The sequence below is a fragment of the Chelonia mydas genome, chromosome 9, assembly GCF_015237465.2.
Source record: "Chelonia mydas isolate rCheMyd1 chromosome 9, rCheMyd1.pri.v2, whole genome shotgun sequence".
Lineage (NCBI taxonomy): Eukaryota > Metazoa > Chordata > Testudines > Cheloniidae > Chelonia > Chelonia mydas.
In genome coordinates, this window is record NC_057855.1 from 45,478,512 (window position 1) to 45,497,549 (window position 19,038).

General features: G+C 43.1%; 1 long non-coding RNA gene across 1 annotated transcript; it reads right to left on the reverse strand.

The window, feature by feature from the left end:
• Positions 1-691: 691 nt before the first annotated feature.
• On the reverse strand, positions 692-7,789 carry LOC122461747. Its single transcript, XR_006283902.1, has 3 exons — positions 7,654-7,789; positions 2,467-2,508; positions 692-1,648 (listed from the first exon to the last, which is right to left on the reverse strand). It is a non-coding gene; the product is annotated as an uncharacterized LOC122461747 (long non-coding RNA).
• Between the last annotated feature and the right edge of the window lie 11,249 nt (positions 7,790-19,038).

The following is a 19,038-nucleotide window of genomic DNA, read 5'->3' on the forward strand; positions in this document are numbered from 1 at the left end:
ATTTTGTGAGCATTCATGGTCCGCCATAAAATTTCCATACCCAGATGTGGCCCTCGGGCCAAAACATTTGCCCACCCCTGACCTAGCAGCAAAACCTTGAAATTGAACGGTGGGGAATCTTACAGCAAAAATACTCAATTATCTTTTTTCAGAAACCCTTCACCTGGCGGAATTGCACCAGACATGCATGTGAGATCCTTTGCTCCTTCCCTTCCCCATCTCCTTTAGCCATCAGCTGGAGAAATTGGACCAGTACTCTTATAAAGCAGGATGAACCCGCATGTCCAGCACAACAGCTGAATTATTAGCTCTGCATACATGAAACACTGATGTCTGAAAACCACAGTGACTAAAATTGAGGGATTAGATTAGATTAACAGAATAAGATTAATGGACAGATTATGGATGGTAATTTTGGACTAGCCATTTTCCTTTAATTTGATTCCAGGAGAGACGATCATAATAAGAAATTCCAAAGCCCAAGGCTACATCTGTTTGAAATAGTTGACTTGAGCTGGTTGAAAATAATCAAAGTGATGACATTTTTCATTTTTTTTAATTGCAACATACGCAAAAATTAAACAAGTTTTTTTTCCATAAAAACATTATTTTTGAGCTGCTACGGAGCTCATCAAAATATTTTGAATTTCAACAAAAACTAAAGTTAATAAAAATTTCATTTTTTCCAACCATCGCTACAATTGACTGTAAAAATCCCTGACTTTAGTCTTTAAAAAGCCCATTCAAAATCATTTCTCCCAGCATCAGAGTGAGAAAAACAGACCTTAAAACTCTCCAAAAATGTCAGTTGTTATACCTTTAGCTTTTACCATAGCACACAGCCTGCCACAGCAGAGTCCATGTTCTACCCAAAAGCTTAAACATCTAGGGTCTTCCAAAAGCCAGCCCAAAGGCAAGAACTTAGCTGTTTAGCAGCTGCCTGACCGCTAACTGAAATGGACGTTATGCCAGGCACTCTAGGCCTGGGACTGAGAGATTCAGTTGGGAAACCTGATAGAGAGTTCATGGGAGGCTTTGTTAAAAATATTTAAGGTCCACAGCCAGTATGGATCATTTTTCTGGCATGTTTCAGGTAATTAGCCCTGTAAGTTACAGTACAACACTGTTTTAATGAACCCTGGTTAACCAACTCTCCTGCTTAAATGAAGCCTGGAAGTGCCACCCTAAGGTGTATTTTATTTTGACTGAGCTTGGGCAGAGCCCCAAGTGGGACCCACAATAAAGACAAGAGGATTCTGCAGGGGTCCTTTTTCTTGGCTCACAGTGCAGACTTTTGGCCTTTGCATCCTCATCTCTGATCACAGTGAAGCTGCTGACAAGTGTCTGTGCTCTGGATTCTCATCCTCCCAAGAGCAGGGAAGATCCTGCTAGCTACCAACGGAGAAAGTTGCACTCTATGTCCTGCTCCCCCCAGGACCAGAGCACAATAATAACCAGCCAGCTTTCAAGAGGACGCATTTGTCGCAGCGTGGACCCTTTAATGGCATCAGCCAATATAACTGTTTTGGGTCCCCTACAATGGGTGGAGCCATGGATTTTCTTCACTTTTACTTCTCCAGATTTCTTAGGCGTCTCCCAATGCTGTCAGATACGCTGCACTGTATTTGCCTTTCCTTACCGCAAAGGTCTGTGAACAGCAATCAAATGTCAGTACTACATAGAACATTTTACCCAATAATAGGTATCCAAAAGTGGGCTGGTTCCCAGTGGGGTGTGGTGATACAATATGGAACAAAACCACTTTCAAGACGCTTAGGTATTTGCTCTCATATTTTCTGAGGATTTTCCCAACTTTTGTCTAATTTCCTGTTGATAAGCCCAACATAAACATCTCTGCTAAGTAATTCATAACAGCTATGAAATGCCCAGACTTTTTTTTTTAATGGCTAGCCAGAAGAGGAAGTTCATATTGGAACTGGATATTTCTTGCTTCCAGACCAGCTGCTAGAAGTGGGTAGCAATCACGTATTTACAGCCCCATACACTTCTAATTTAAACATCATCCTAACTGCTGCTAATCTTCTCTGTTTGGCTAAGATAACAATCATGAAAAGGCTATGCTTGGCTTCCTTCGTTAAATATTTCAGTTCCCAGTCACTCTGAAAACATTGTGATTTTCAATGGAGTTGTAGCACAGCCACAATTATACTAATGTTCTGTTTATCATACAAACGGAGCCCCTAAGATCTGCAGTTGAGAAGGGAATATTTTTGTTCCCCTCCCAGCGGAGATGGCTAGCATATCATTATGAAATTTATGGCTGTTAACAGATATTCGCCCTATTAATCTCTAGCTAAAAATACTTTAAAAATGCATATGCCCTAAATAATTCGGTAAAAATCCCTCCAGCTCTTGGAGAAGGGGTTTCAGCCATGTTATTTATTTTTTAATTCAGATTGGATGAGGATAGCTAATGCAAGTTTGTGAGTATAAACATTCCCTTACCATCCTATTCAGCATGATGCTTTATTAGTGGAACATTGAACTCTGGGAAAAGAAAGAAATAGACAGTTACCTAATTGAAACTAGGAAACGAGATGCATAAAAAGTGAAATTACACATTATGCTAAGCATGCTACTTTTAACCATTGTTCTGGGATATTTTGTTGGTTTCCTTTTTATACTGTGATGTATGATTCACTATCATATTTAATTAAGTGGCCTTATTGCAACGTAATCTGGGACTTTTAAAAAAACCTACGTACGGTTTAAATTTAGCACATAATTCTTATTTCTAGAAACATGATATGTACAGTTTTTGCTTCCACAGAAAGCTGTTAATTTTCTTGGTATGTTGAGGTATGAGAGCCAAAAACAAAACCCTGCAACAAAGCAGACGTTGCAGTCAGGCATGGGCAGTTTTAGACAATAACAGATGAAAAGTGCCATAGTGCACTATATATGTACTTAACAAGAGGGCTTTGCCAAGAGATCAGTCTTGAGAGGTCTATGCAAATCCTTACTAAAACACAATTGGGGCTATACGACAAACTGTATGTGTATGATAGAAAGGATCCAAAACTCAGTCCGATTCCACTTAAAGTGAATGGCAGACTCCTCATTGATGTCAGTGGGAATGAAATTGAAAGTCTTAAAAGAACCCCTTATTCTCTTTTGAAATATGTGGATAACAGGATATAAAACCAGGCAGGTATCACAGGCAGGCAGTTAATTATCAGCCATACCTCATGGCAAGACCTAAGGAAGCCCCCAACTTGTGGAGCTCATCAAGAAGCCAGATGTTACAGCTGGAAAGAGTTTTCTACACCTTGCCATCTGTGTCTTGTTAATGCCTTTTAAAAAGCAACAAACAGAAGGATTGTGATGGAAGAGAAATAACACTTAACTTTGTTCAAAATTATGTAAAAACTGACATGGAAAGAACAGCTACCTCCCTTCTATATATGGAAAGAATGGATCTCTATTCTGTTTCAGTATGCTAACAGTTTATCAGAATGTTAACAGAACTATATCAAAGGATTTTTCATATTTCTGTTGTTATGATGTACAGTAAGGACTATGCCTCTACACTGGCAAGGGAATGGCTTAGATAATCTAACTCATCTCTAACTTCTGAAGTTGTAAAATAACAGGTTAAATTCATCCCTGGGGAAATTGTATTGACTTCAGCTGAGTTACACCAGGCATCACGGTCCTGTGGATAGTGCCCTGGACTGGGGCTGGAGAGACCTAAACTCTATTCCTGGATCTGACAGCAACCTGCTGCCTTACCTGGAGCAAGTTACTGCCCCACTGTGCCTGTTTCTCCTCCCAGCCTTTGTCTTTTCCATTTAGACTGTAGACTTTTGTCTGCCCCAGGCACAATGGAGTCCCAGTCTCAGCTGGGATCTCTAGGCGTTACTTGTAATAAAAAACAAACGTCATTAAGTCCAACCGATAAGCTCTGTCCTACTGCACTAGAATGTCTGCCCTGAACATTCTGGGGCATGACTGTCCACTCTGTTACACTGGTTCTGGGCTGGTGTCGCTCCACAGCAGAACTTTTTACCCTGGTTTGAAATGAGTTCTGCCAGGTAGTAGGGTGACCAGATGTCCCGATTTTATTGGGACAGTCCTGATGTTTGGGTCTTTTTCTGACTATAGTCTCCTATCACCCCCACCCTGTCCCGATTTTTCACACTTGCTGTCTGGTCACCCTACCAGGGAGGGACACCAGCACACAACGCCCCAGCGTAACAGAGCAGACACACATGCCTTTTATTTTCTCTTCAGTTGGGTAGAGAACCAGACTAGACTCTGTAGGAACTATTTGTAATAAACAGGCTCAGAGATTTGCATCTCCTCATTTTGTTCAGCACTACAGGCAATGTTACAAAAGATACATGATATTTCACCTTGCTGGGGACCGTGCATATATCTCTTTTTGATACTGGACTGACATACAGGGAATGCAGATGACTTCACTACAGCCGTTAGAAAACTGCCTGGAAACTTTATGCCAATGAAAAACGTTGAAACTGAAACAAATATCTTTGGGCAATGCAGACAACAGCAAGGGGAATCACTGGACTCATATCACAGCAGCCACATGTGAATGTAATGATACAGAGAAAGGAATAGAAATCAAAAATCATATTGAGTTGCTCCTCACGTTTACAGCCCTGGGAACTGAGGGAGGCAACATGAAGCAAGCAAAGGGTTTTGAAAGGAGTTGTGCTGTGCCAGTGAACAGAATGCGTTGGCTTAAACCTCTAAAGACAGATTTATTTTCAGATATGTATTCCTAAGTGCCACACCAATTTACACTGAAATCGTGATGGTACCTATCAGTATCATCCACTGAGAAAAAGGTGCCTTTCAGGGTCAAGGGATACCAGGTACATCCTGTGCAAAATTCCATTGTTTTCCAAAGTGTTGCAAACCAAAGTAGTTGAGAGATGAACAGAACATGAACCAGGCTCTCAAAGAAAACATTTGATGAGAATAAAATCCACTCATAGACTAAGAGAGACGGTCGATCACGAATATTCAGAGAGCGCTATTGTGTACTGTCCATCTTATCAACCATTTAAAATCACCAGGGCCAAAATCATCCCTGATATAACTATACTGAAGTCAAGGATCATGTTAATGGGCATATACAGGGATGAATCTGGCTTCCAGTTAATGCAATCCTAACCCATTAAAATCACAGTGGGCTTGGCTGCCAGCATGGATTTGCTAATTGACAGAGCATACAGAAAGGTACAGCATCAAATATGATTATAGAAAACAACCAAAGAATCTCCATGAGGGTCAGAGAAGGTGCTGTCACTTGGGGAAAGTTTGAAAGCCTGCTGACAGCCAGCTGCTAACATACCAGTGACAGGGAGCTAAGTCTGGACTCTATATTCTGCTAAGAACAGGGGCAAGAACTCCAACTGATTATGCATGACGGGAGGAATGTGATCAGAATGAGGAAATGAAAGCCATCCTGAGAAGGATGATGGGAGAGCAGCCCTAACTGTAGCATGCCTTGCTGCGACTGAAGGAGGAGCAACTACCTCAACAGGACAGCTGCAGACCTGGCTTGCAGCACCAACAGTTCTAAGAGCAGCTGCTTCAGACACCATTAAATAGGGTGCACCACTCAGACTACCTAATACTCTGATGTTCCCTAGCCAAAATGGAACTGGAAGAGGGTCCCAGAGGCTTACTCTGGTCATTTTCATGTAGGAAGCTGGTGTAGCTCAGGGGACAAGATACCCAGAACTACTCATTTGGCCTCTTTTCTGAACAACAGAGGCAGATTTACAGTGAAACACAAGGTGCCCTGGCACGGGGCCCCCCCAATGACAGGAGCACCCCACAACCCCAGCCCACACCCCCAGCCCCTTGTCCTTACTCCTGTACCCCCCTCACACACTCCCAGCACCCTGCCCTCCCTGACTCCTGCACCCCCTCACATCCTCCCCCCTACCCTGAGCACCAAATGAGAGCTCCTGCACACACACACACCCCATATTCCCACCTGCACCCCTCTACCCCAGGTAAGCGCTCTGCACCCCAACCTCCTGCCCCAACCCTGCGCCCCCTCCGGCACCCTAACTCCCTCCCAGACCCTGCACCCCAACCCACTCCTGCACCCTAACTCCCTCCCAGACCATGCACTCCCAGCCCTGACTCCTGCACCCCTCTCACACATTCCCTGCCCTCCCTGACTCCTGCAACTCCCCACACCCCCTGCCCCCCACACTCCCAGCCCCCTGTCCTCCCCCACACACATCCCCACCTGCACCCCTTGCACCAAACGAGAGCTGCCCCAGGTAAGCGCTCCACACCCCAACCCCCTGTCCCAGCCCTGAGCCCCCTTCCACACCCTAATTCCTGGCCAGATCATTAAGCGGTCTACCGAGACCCTCAGCAATTTTCAAGTGGTCTGTGGAAAAATAAGTTAGACTACAAAAACAATCAAGGTACCTCACTTTATTTTCATTTACTTCCTATTACTTATAGGAGAAGGATGAAGAAAAAAGAATGAAAAATGGGGGCAGGGGGGAGATAAGAGAAAATGTTCTTTTTCAAGGAGGGGCCCCAAAAATGAAGATGAGCACAGGACCCCACTAACTCTAAATCTGCCACTGCTGATCAGCGCGGTGCATGCTGCATATCACGCCCTGTGGGTGCAGATGCAGACTGCTGGATTACAAAGGCTGCTATCTCCAACTGGTTGGGGGTCCTTCTGCTGGAATTCACCTATGAGCAAGGAGGCTGGTCAGCCAACTCATGGTAGGTTTCTTTCTATCCTCACGCTGGCTAGTTGTCATGGGGAGGATACTTCCAGCTCCTCCTGGCTTTTGCCATAGAAAGGGAAACCCCACACAGAGCAAGAACACTAGTTTCTCAGGCAACAACAGGGCTCTTTGAGAGTAAGGAAATAAGAGCGCACCTTGCACTTGGTTCAGAGGAGTCTTCTTTTGACACCCCCACCCCAGTTAGTAGGTGTTAGAATCCTGCACAAAGCTGCTACCTAAACTCCGCTGTCTCATTGTAGCAGCTGCAGTTTGTTACTTCCTCCAGGATATAAGGCAGGTGGAAACTATTCTCTGGGCAGAAGGAAGCAGGGTCAGCAACAGAAAGGTCTCTGCAGGGAAAGCCCTATGAACATCTAAGCTTAGGGAGAATGCTTAGACTGAGGTTTCTGTTGGGCATTGTTATTCCAACTCCCAACAAGGTCAAACCCAGAGATTTGGGGGTGGGAGGCTTGGACTATAAAAGGGCTGTATATACTCTGTTCACAGCAGGATGGGATTTCCATCTTCTCACTGATCAATGTTCATTGTAGCAAAAGGGGACAGTGAATCAGAGTTCATTTATCATTCACCATCTGGTCTTGAGCTAATTAAAATAATCCCTTCTATGTCAATAGTCAGCCCTGCAAAATACTCCTCTCCCATTCCACACCATCTGGCTGCAGTATACCCAGACTTACTGGAAGGTACAAGCAAGTCACATTTAAATGGACATGACCAATTCTGGATGGCAAAGACACAGAACATACGAAAAACCCAGACTAAGAACCAGACCTTTCAGCATAACCCATGTCCCTGGAAAAAAAAAATGTTTGTGCCCACTCCCTCCATTTCCCTCAATAGTTTCCATATCCAAAAAGTGTGCCTATGCATAGCTTACCATCTCACCCAAGTGACAGAAGGCTCTTCTCTGTGCTCAGAAGATTCATTAACTGCATACCAGTTTGTGACAAAGTACTAGTAGCCTAGAGCTGATCCAACACTCTGGTCACTGAGGTACTATCTGTTCCCCTCAGGAGTGGACTTAATTGGGAGATGGGTGCTCAATGACTTAATTAAGCAGGAGGGTGATGAGCTAATGAGAACAAATCAGCCCACAGGCTGGGAATAGTTAAAGAAGAGGAAGGAAGCGCAAAGGGCGGACGCTGGTAAGGGCTGCAGGATCTCAGAAGGAGGAGATTTTTCTTTCTCCTTCCCCAGAGAGTGGGCTCAGGGGAATGTTTCTATCCACTTATATGTTGCTGCACATGGCTGTGTTGATGAACTGGTGGAGGGAACCTCATAAAGAACACTCTGGTGCATATAAACCTGGAAAGCATCCATCCTGCTTCTTGTGGTCCAAAGGGTGGGGGAGGTAGCCTTGTTACACACCAGAATGGTGCATGCTGCTTTATTCACAAATAAAAAACTTGGAAGCTGGATGTCACCAGCTACAATTTACTCTTGCAACTTGTTCTATCAGTGGGCTGTTATCCATATTTTTCCTTGGATGACCCAATGATTTAACTAGCATTTCTTTTCACAGGAGTCTTTCAAGATGAAAAAACAAAGGTGTTGCAGGGTACACCATAGATCATAAAAATTATAGTGACAACATCTTTATCTAGGAGAACCATTCAGACAGGGCCACATCCTTAGGGCCTGAGTTCCCCACTCCATTATACCAGTTTTATGGCAGTGTAACTCCACTGAAGTCAGTCTCAAATCAGCATCAAACCCATGTAACTGAGTTGAAAATCAGGTCCTTGGAGTGCTTTTCAAGTGACTGCACGAGAAGAGAATTGCCCCAGAAAAAGCAAAACCTGAATTTGGCAAGGCCAGTGTAGAATTTTATACATGTATTTTCAAAGAAAGGATGGCTCCTGACACAAAGAAAGCTGCATCCATCAGTATCTGGCAGCCCTTCCCTATGCCAGTGAAGTAAGAAACATATATGGAATGGCCAATTATTGCCAGAGATTCAGATATTGTTACAATTGTGAAAATGTTCTGATAACTTAGAAAGAGCCACTGCTTCATCCAGGATCCAGAATGTTGGCTCTTTCCAGCCAATCCAGTGGAGCCTAACAGAAGCACTGCTACTACATACTTTCATCCAGCCAAGTGCACAGCATTTAATAAGGATGCAAGCCCGTTTGGAGTGGATAATATCATAGCGTGCTCTCCCAAAAATATTCAGATCATAGCATCTGCCAGCAGAGCATTTAACCTGATTGAATCACACTGCTCAAACTGAACATGAAATTTTGTTATTGTCTATCACTGTGAACATTTCTGCCTATTCCAACAGCAGAGAGCTCCTCATGGATCATAAACCATTAAACCATTACCTTCACCAAGCCAAAAGGTAATCTACCAGTTCTCACCCACCACTGAGCCCAACTCCTCCATGCTCATGACCTATGAGACCTCCCCCAGCCTAGAATGCACAGTGGACACCATTAAAAGTATGGGGAAAACACTGACTTTTTAAAAGGCGAGCACTGTATATAGTGCATAGATACCACAGCAATAGATGGGCATTTCTAAGTCATCTAAGACAGATTTTTAGTGAATTCATAATGTGAATTGACCACTTCACCTATAGTACTATCCATTGGAGATTAACAGAAGAAAGTGGAGAACAATGATGCATCTGGACTTAACCCTTTGGAAGTTAAGTGTTTTTAATCTTACCAATGTCCATTTTACAAACTTTCTGAATTTATCACAGTGAGCATCCAGCGGCCTGGAGATGGTGGATATTGTTGTAAGCATCTTGGGCTCTACAGTATTTCAGTTAAGAGGAGTGAACTTGGTGACCATTAAAGTGAAAACTTATCACAGATCTGACAGACACTATGCAAGCTTTCCCCCTCTCAGAGGGCTGACACTGTTGCTTTCAGTTATCCCGACTATGCCAGTCTAGAACCTCCAGAGAGGTTCTAACTAGCCTTCTACCAGGAGAGACTAGCAGACATTCCATTGTATCTTTTTGCTGTTGAGGTGAACATTTCTCCACTAGATGCTAGGTTGTCACTGATATCAGCAAACCCATTTCACTTGTGAGTTGGATTTGAAATAGGGGCCAGATTTTGGGGTGTGGCTAAATAGCAGAATGCTACTCAGGGTGGAGGGGGGTACAAAAGTGTCTTAAAACCCACCTTTAGATAAAAATCATTTGTCGGGAGTAACCATAGCAAAGTAGGAATTGCCAGACTGGATCACACCCATTGTCCATCCGATCCAGTACCCTGTCTCCAAGAATGGCCAATAACAGATGCTTCAAATGATCAGAATTAAAAATAGTTGATAATCCTAAAATGTGTTGTGTCTGCCAAAGAAGTGTTGTCAACATTACAAAATGAGGTTCTTGCCTGGAAAAATGTTTTCACTTAATGAATTTCCAATACTATTTAGTTATCAGATCTGAGAAAATATTTCTGAACAACCACAGCACTAGATAATAGAATTATTGCTTATATTATCACTTGAAAAGTGTTGTTTATTAACCAGAGCACAGAGTAGGAATGCTTATTTTGGCATGAAATGTAGGTTTAGATCAGAAATTGTCTCATGAATTACTTTGCTTTAGAGTAACTTGAGTGGTACAGTTAGCCTGCAATCCCAGAATCAAACTCTCATGATGGTAAACTGTAAAAATATTTTCTCTTTTATGTTAATATTTATTCCGGTCTTTTGAGTACATTTGAAATAAATCATAACATTCACATTGAGTGGATTTCTATCTTGATTCAAGCAAACTCCAGATCCCTCCAAAGCAGAACAGTACTTTTAAAAAGCAAATGTACTAACCCAGGAAAATTCAGTTCAAATGCAGCACCTGGCTTTCAAGTGAAGTCCCAACTTTTTACCTAGTTTCCCATCTGGATTAATTAAGTCACAGTGGGCCTGATTCTCCATTGCCTTGCAAAGTGGGTATGAAGCGACCTTGAATGTAGAACATGGGACACAAAGGGCCAAAATGTAAAGAGGGTCAAGTATTCACAGAACACACAGTTGCAGTTTCATATTTCTAAGAATTATAAGCATATCGTTTCCCAGATTTAGAACCAGACTGTGCCTTTAGGCCACAGCGCGGAGCGGACACATTGCACTGAGAGCCCCAGAAGGAATTTTGGATGACTGAGTCAGAATTCTTCCCAGGGCTTCAGGGGACCATATGTTGTAGTGGCAGCTCTGCCATACTTTATAAATGAGTCAAGATATGCTCTGTCCTGTGCCCAACTACTTCCAGGTAGGGCTGAAATGGGCCAAGCTCTCCCCTCCCTCATTAGGGAAGTTGGCACTACATTATGCGTAGCACTGGGAGTCAGGACTCCTGGGTTCATTTCCTGCTGGGCCACTAACTCTGTGTGGTCTTGGGCAAGCCAACCCTTTGGTGCTTCAGTTTCCCCATGTGGAAAATAGCATTAATTATTCTTATGTCACAGGGGTGTTGTGAAGTTTAATTCATTAAATATTTGTGAAGCAATACTTGGAAAAGTGACACAAGTACAAAGTGTTCTTGACCCTTTACAACGAGTGGTAGATTTGGGTGGCTTTGAATTGGTCTTTTGACTGAATCTAAGAGAAAATGGGGACAGCTCAGGGTTTTTTCTCCTCATCTAATTTACTTATTTACAGTCTGCACATGACTTCTATTTGCCTTGGGCAGAGATGGCAAAAACATCAGCAGGATTGTCCACATGAAAACCCACTTGCAGAAGCATCAGCTAAGACACCACTATGATCCATCTCATAGGCAGACAGACACTTCCCTCACTGATCATTGATGCCTCTCCCTGATTTCAGAGCATTATGTGCACTGGGCAACCTGCCCATTGACTTCTCACCTGTGGAACCCTTGAGCCCCTTTTGTCCAACTGCTCTGCCACATAAACGAACTCCTCAGGCAGGTTTGAGTATAATCAGAGTTCACACAATCCCTTAATGAGCATCTAAATGAGGTTGTGATAGCCCCAGTATTTATGGGAATCTTCAAGTTAACCTCGCTTCACTTCACCCTCTTTATAGAGAGCTTTAAAAATCAAATTTTCCTAACATTATACCCATATGACAGAATACACCCCTGCATTCACACCATTGTAAAGTCTTTGTACAAAGTATCCCTTGTAAGGAACCCTTTGAAAACTCATAATTTGCTGATCAGTAATGTCCTGGTAAAATATGTGTGGCAACATTGTATGTAAAGTTGTAAGATTCTCCTGTATGGTGTTATTATTGCATGTTCCAAACCCCACAGTGCTGGCAAAATAGAAGTTGGCAAACAGGTCTGTCCTAAATGCAAGGAACATAAGAATGGCCATACTGGGTCAGACCAAAGGTCCATCTAGCCCAATATCCTGTCTTCCGATAGTAGCCAATGCCAGGTGCCCCAGAGGGAATGAACAGAACAGGTAATCATCAAGTGATCCATCCCATCACACATCCCTAGCTTCTGACAAACAGAGGCTAGGGACACCTAAGGAATGTGTGCTCTGCTTAATTTGCATTTAAGAATCATCAGGCAGGAAGGGAAGACAAAGGAAGTTCCAACAGATAAAAAAAAACATCAGGGAATATCCTCCTACATAGACAGTTTGGCTTGTAGTTCTCAGCTGAAAATGTTTTTCAAGAGTGAGACTGAAACTTTTATAAAAAGGAGGGACAAATGCACCAAGACACCCCTCCCTTTACTCCTGCCCATTGCATTCACTGCACCTGAAGAGACAAAGGAAGTAGTCGTTGGCCTGTGCGGGAGAGGTCCTGACCTACAGAGTTTGGTCAGTAAGATTACTGAAAGCATGTGGTGAGATACTTTGTTTTAATCTGATATAGTTTGTTAAGATAGGCATCAGTGTTATCTTTATTTTTCTTGTCACCATTTCTGACTTTTATGCCTCATTACTTGTATTTAAAAATCTCTCTTTTTGTAGTTAATAAACTTGTTTTGCTGTTTTATCTAATCCAGTGTGTTCAAATTGAAGTATCTGGGTAACTCCATTTTAGAACAATAAGTTGTGTGCATACTATTCCTTTAAGGGAATAACAGATTTCATATATTTGTACTGTCCAGAAGAGGGCTGGGCAGTACAGGACATACGGTTCTGAGGGCAAATCTGGGAATGGAGATGTGTTGGGGTCACCCTGTAGTAATTTTTAAGGCTGGTAAGAGTGAAGGTACAGCTGGCTGGCTGGCTGCAGCACAGACACACACATACATGGCTGGGAGTGACTTACATGCTGAAGGCTGTTTGTGACCAGCAAGGCATTGTAAAGGGCACCGCAGGTAATAGGGCAGGGGTGACACTGTAACATAGAACTTGATATTCCTGCATGTTAACCCAGAACTTGACAGTACTGCAGTCAGCCATTTTGTATGTTCAACCACTGCTAGCTGAAATCCAAACATCACAGAGCTAGAAATAATTTTTAGGACCCTGAGAGGCAAGGCCATGTGCATGTTTGCAGTTTTGCTATCAACATGAAAGGATCAGATAAGAAGTAAATATACTGTAAAAACAGAAGAAATGTTTGGATGCTTTTAAATGCCTCTGTCCCCTCTGACATGTAAATTTTATTGTTGTAATGACTAGAAATGCTTTGCTGATAAGGAGAATAATGAATTGTTATTGGCTGTTGCTAGGGAAACTCTTAGCCTATTAGGAGTCACTATGAATTATGTACTTTGTTTAAAGTTAGCTATAAAAGATTAGATGAAAGAATTTGCTTTGGAGTAGTCCGAGTATGCTTTTCTTTGGCAAGGATCTGACACCAAAGTTCCCCAACAGCTAGAAGAAAGGCTGCAAGCCTGGCTATTGATTCCTCAGAACCATCTTATCTTTGGTAAATATAAAGGTTTAGGATGCTCTAAACCTACTGCTACAGTGTGTGTGTTTGTGCGTGTGTGTGCGATTGAGACCTAGACTGTAGGTGAAACCACTCATTTGTATCAATCATTCATCAGATGGAGGAGCTGTGTCCCCATTATTTATTCCTGACACTGCCTGGAGAGAAACAATGAAGTTACCCCTGCTTTGGGTTCTGAAAACCCTGGGTAACAATACAGCTACTCATTTGTCTGGATTTTACCTTGGCATGTCACAGCCCAATAAATGCAAGTTGTTAAATTAATTCAGACCTTTGCCATGATGATATTGTTTTGTTACAGCCCAAATTTGCATGCATCTCAACCTAAATGCTCAGATTTATCAATAGGTCTTTCCCAATATGAACAATGGGATCTACCTGAATCAACTAGAACACCTGGCAGGTTGATGGGAACTTCACTGATTCGTTCACTCTGATCACATTGACAGGGACAAATCCTCGGACATGAAGGAAAATTGTTTTACTCAGGCCTGGTCTACACTAGAAAATTAGGCTGTTTTAACTATGTCAGTCAGCGGTGTGAAAAATCCCACCCCTGAGCAGCGTGGTTAAGATAACCTAAGTCCCCGTATAGACAGCGCTAGGTCAATGGAAGAATTCTTGCATCGACCTACCTACCACCTCTCAGAGAGATAGATTACTATGCTGACAGGAGAATCCCTCCCATTAGCATAGGTAGTGTCTACACTGAAGCTGCTGTAGCATTTTAGGTGTAGACAAGCCCTCAGATTTCACAGTATCAAAACATGGCAGGCTTTTGGAATGCTCAGTGCCAACTAGTCAGCCTTCCTGTGCACCCATTCATATGGGATGTAGTGGGGAGTAGTGGAAGTGAGCCGAGTTCACTGGACCAAGCAGTGGCCATCATAGCTGCTTCCTTTTCTTGTCCATAGTGAACCACTAAGATCCACTGCAAAAATATCTACATAGAGCAGGAAGCAGCAGAGTCCTGCTGGGGGCTCACCTGTTTTTGACTCCTAATCCAGCAGACATGCAATTTAAGCCACTTTCAGATTTTGGGGGCAAAGTTCTGTGGCCCCCTATGCAGACACACAACACATACCATATAGTCTACAGAGATCTGACCAAGTTAAGATATACTATGGAATCTGAAGGCCCCATGCCCCCATTTTTTGCACTGGACCTTGTGTTATTCCATTCTTTCCTGGTTTCTTTGACCCTAGACTTCTGACAAAAGGGCTGAATTATCACTTTTAAGCAGACTACACCTAGCTGGATGTTGTGTTACTTTCTAACTTGTCTAGTGCTGTTTTAATATTGATAATCTGCTTGGTGGAGTTTCAGACTTAGATGCCCTTTATTTTTGTTCAAAAACTCAATTTTAAAGAGATTATATTTTTAATTGGGCTTTGGGGACACTAGGTTCTAAGGGCAATACACTTTCCTGGGCTCTACAGATACATGGCAGCTATGGCAGTTTTACAAATAATGTTCAAAATGGAAATTTAATATTCAACATCATTCTGCCTCCTAAGGCAACATTTCTAGACTTTGAAGTGGTGATTACTTCTGCAACACCTCACTTTATAGACTTGCCAACAGATCTCTGCATAGATTGCAAATTAACTCGCGCAGAAAGCTGCCGCTGCGGTCCTCATTAGCACATAGTAATTTCCAGTACATTTCTCCAGTTCCTAGATCATTACCCTAGCTCCGAATTAAATCCAGCATCATAATTAAGCTCCCTCTCTTAACTTAAGGCCCTATAAAATTGTGGTCTAATTTATTGAAACAATCTGCTTGTGCCATATGTTCTGAGTAGAGACCATCCAAGGAGGCTAGGCTAGGCTTTAGGTTTACAAAATTATGTTAGCTGGGTTTTGGTTTTGCAACCCAAACTCAGTTGGGCAAAGGGAAGGTTAAAATCTTGATTCCATTTCATCTGAACCAATAGAGTCCAGAGGGTCTGGGTAAAATGCATTAGCCCATTTCTTGTTCTGAACTTTACCGTCAGATCTAGCCAGACTGCAGCACTGGACTTCCAACTGTTCTAATGTGGCCCCTTCTGTGCAGTGTCAAAAGCCTCAAATGGTTGCCAGAACAACATACTGATGGGCTCCATCTATCAGATCCCTTCAACACAGGCTTGCAGATGCTTTTTATATTTCTGATCTGAAACTCCTGGCTTTTGGTGATCCATAACCTAGACCAAGTTTTAATGTTTATATTTAAACTCCAGACCTAGGGAGGTGATGTTGTGTGTCTATTAATTCAGCTGCTCATTTTTATTTCATGTAGCACCCTGGAATGAATGGTATAAAGGGCCTTATAGAAGAGTAGTTTTGATTGATCATTCCTCAAAGACCTTTTAAGCCAATTCAGAAATGTCATTGACCAACTCTTGAGGGAATCCTGCCCATAGCTAAAAGAACAGTCATGTGGTGCCTTTTGTGTGGGGTAAAGCGAAAAACTGGTAGAACTCCCAGGCATTCAAAGACAACTCCGGTTGGGATGAGAGGTGACTGGGGAGGTAAACAAAAGTTTTGCTTCTACTTCATCTCTCTTCTTACCATTTCTAACCTTGGGGTAGCAGATGAAAAGAGAGCCAGGTATTTAACATGCTACCTGAGTCTGGATTTTACACTTCCATGCTGCGTCTCAATTAATCAAAGATTTGCCATAAAACTCAACCACCAATGCTCAGAGCCAAGTCAAGTCATAAAATATGAGCTGATTAATTTCCTTCTAATTTGTATGATAATTAAAATTCCAACTTTTAATTCTGTTAATTGTCCTCCCACAAGGAGGTTGATTGGGCTTTGCTAATACACGCTGTGAAAATGCACTTCCCACAGGTCTGGCTTTGTTTCCTTTAAAATGTAACACTTTTACATAATTATCCCTTAACTTCTATAGATAAATGTAAGCTTATCTCTTTGGCCTGTTCTGACAGGAGCCCACATGTAACTTAAGCTGTGTCCATAAATCAAATGCTGAAAGTCATTAGGCATTTCATCAGAACATTATGCAGGCATTGTGGCGCTCTGTTCCTCCTAATGAACAATTAAATGTGCAGGATACAGAAAGGAAAAAAAAAGCTACAGAGTCAGAAATACCCAGGCAAAAAAGTGTTGTTCATTTCTCAGATGAACTGGAATGAGATTGAAAATCCACAATTTGCCAAAGAGTTTCCTTTGCCCTCTTTCCCTCCCTCCCCATTTTCCTCCGCTCCACTTTCCATTATCACAATGAACTTCATAAGAGCGCAATCAGGGGAAGAGAGAGGGCAGCTGAGAAATCTTGATGGAGGTCAGATGTTCACTGGCAAAGAAAAAATAAATATTCTGTGTGTTGTTCACTTAAAAGAACGTGGTAAAACTACAATGAACCTTCTGCCCATGGCTTCTCTCACTGACCATATTAAAAGCTTCATTAACCCCTTACGTGTTGTGCCTGTAGGCACAGCCACATCTTCTGAAGTTTGATCCTTTCATTTGTGAGCAGCAAGTAGTTCCTCATATGTCCCTACATGGTATAATCATGGTAAACAGGAGTCATTTGCAATTGCAGGGAACTAAGTCTAAGTCCTGGGCTGGTCAGTAGTTTGCTGTTGACTGTCTCATTTAGGCCCCCATGCTGTAGTAATTATGTGGGTTTGATCATATGAAATACGCAATCACTAATCACATTCCTCAGGTCTAATTCTTAAGAGCTCAGAAGGTCAGTTTTCACTAACTGCCACAAAATACTACTGTCACAGGGTTTACTCAGAGCTGGTGCACCCCCTTGTAGCTGGGTCTGGTATCAGCTCTCACCCAGTCTAGCACCCACTTCCTTGGTCACTCTGTCACTGTGGTGGTCTCTCCTCTTACACTTCACAGCACTCCTCCTTCATGACCCAGCCCTCCAGCTAGGTCACTATAGTTCTCCCCATCTGAGGTATCAAAGTCTCACCAGACCAACTGCCTGGATACAGCCTTCACCAGGCCTGGGTCGCTTCCCAATGGCTGGTAGGGGAACCCAGGCCCGCCCACCCATTACTCTGTGTTCCAGCCCTGGGACCCTATTAGCAGCAGCCAAGGTCTACACCAGGGGTTGCCAACCTGAGCCTGAGAAGGAGCCAGAATTTACCAATCTACATTGCCAAAGAGCCACAGTAATATGTCAGCAGCCCCCACCCCATCAGCTCCCCCACCCTGCTCCCAGCGCCACCCACCCACCAGCAGCCCCGCCGATCAGTGCCTCCCACTCCCTCCCGATCAGCTGTTTTGTGGGGTGCAGGAGGCTCTGGGGAGGAGTGAGGGCACGGCAGGCTCAGGGGAGGGGGCAGGAACAGGTGGAGTTGGGGCAGGGCCTGCGGCAGAGCCAGGGGTTGAGCAGTGAGCACCCCCCTGCACATTGGAAAGTTGGCGCCTGTAGCTCCAGCCCCAGAGTCGGTGCCTATACAAGGAGCCGCATATTAACTTCTGAAGAGCCTCATGTGGCTCCAGAGCCACAGGTTGGCCACCCCTGGTCTACACCATCTCAACCCTTGCTGCTCTTTCCCTGGGCTTCTTCTTACTCTGCCCTCCACAGGCTTTCTTCCCCACAACTCCTCTGGGTAACCCCTTCCATCAGAGACAAGATCCCAAGGCTTTTACTCCCCCCAGGTTTCCACCTACCCACTTCTCTACTCCCAGACAGCAACTGCAGACCTTCTCTCTGCAGCCCTCTTCTGCTGCAAAGTTCCCAGCTTAATACAAATTCAGCCTTCCCCTGCCTATCTGGGCTTCATCACTAATTAGCTTTTATTAGTCCCTGGCTCTCCCCCAGGTGTGGCCTCTATGGTTAATTGACCTCTTATGAGCACCTTAACCCCTTCAGGACTGGTGTGGAGTGAACACCCCACCACAGCAACTTTTGAGGAAATAAAATGTTTTTGAGAAAAAACACAGTCATTAATGCAGTTCTCCTGAAAGTGAGAGATTAATTGCACAAGCTTTAAAGGCATATTACTGGCATGCCCCCATGTGAGCTCTCTCCCTCCCCACACCAGCTCTGTCAATGAGCCTCTGACCTGAGCAGGCCGCATCATTGCAATTATTTTAGTCTCTTTGGTGCTGAATTCTTCTTAACGGTGTTGTGATTAGAGATGGTTTAATCCTGGGAAACGTACTACACAAATAGTTTATTATTCATCAAATATAACATTTGGGTATTCATCCAGTAATAGCGTTGACTGGATACAAAAGAGGAGTTGTAAAATAAAGAGCAATTTTTTAAAAATATCATAATTCAGTGAAGAGATTTCCACCAGATCAAGTTGTAATATACATAAATGAGGACTTGGATAAGGCTAATAAACTCATTTGCACCTGTAATTTAACCTAGAGTTTTGTCTTAGGTATCTAGGTAAAAAAATATTAGGAGATCTCATAAGCATGGTAACTTA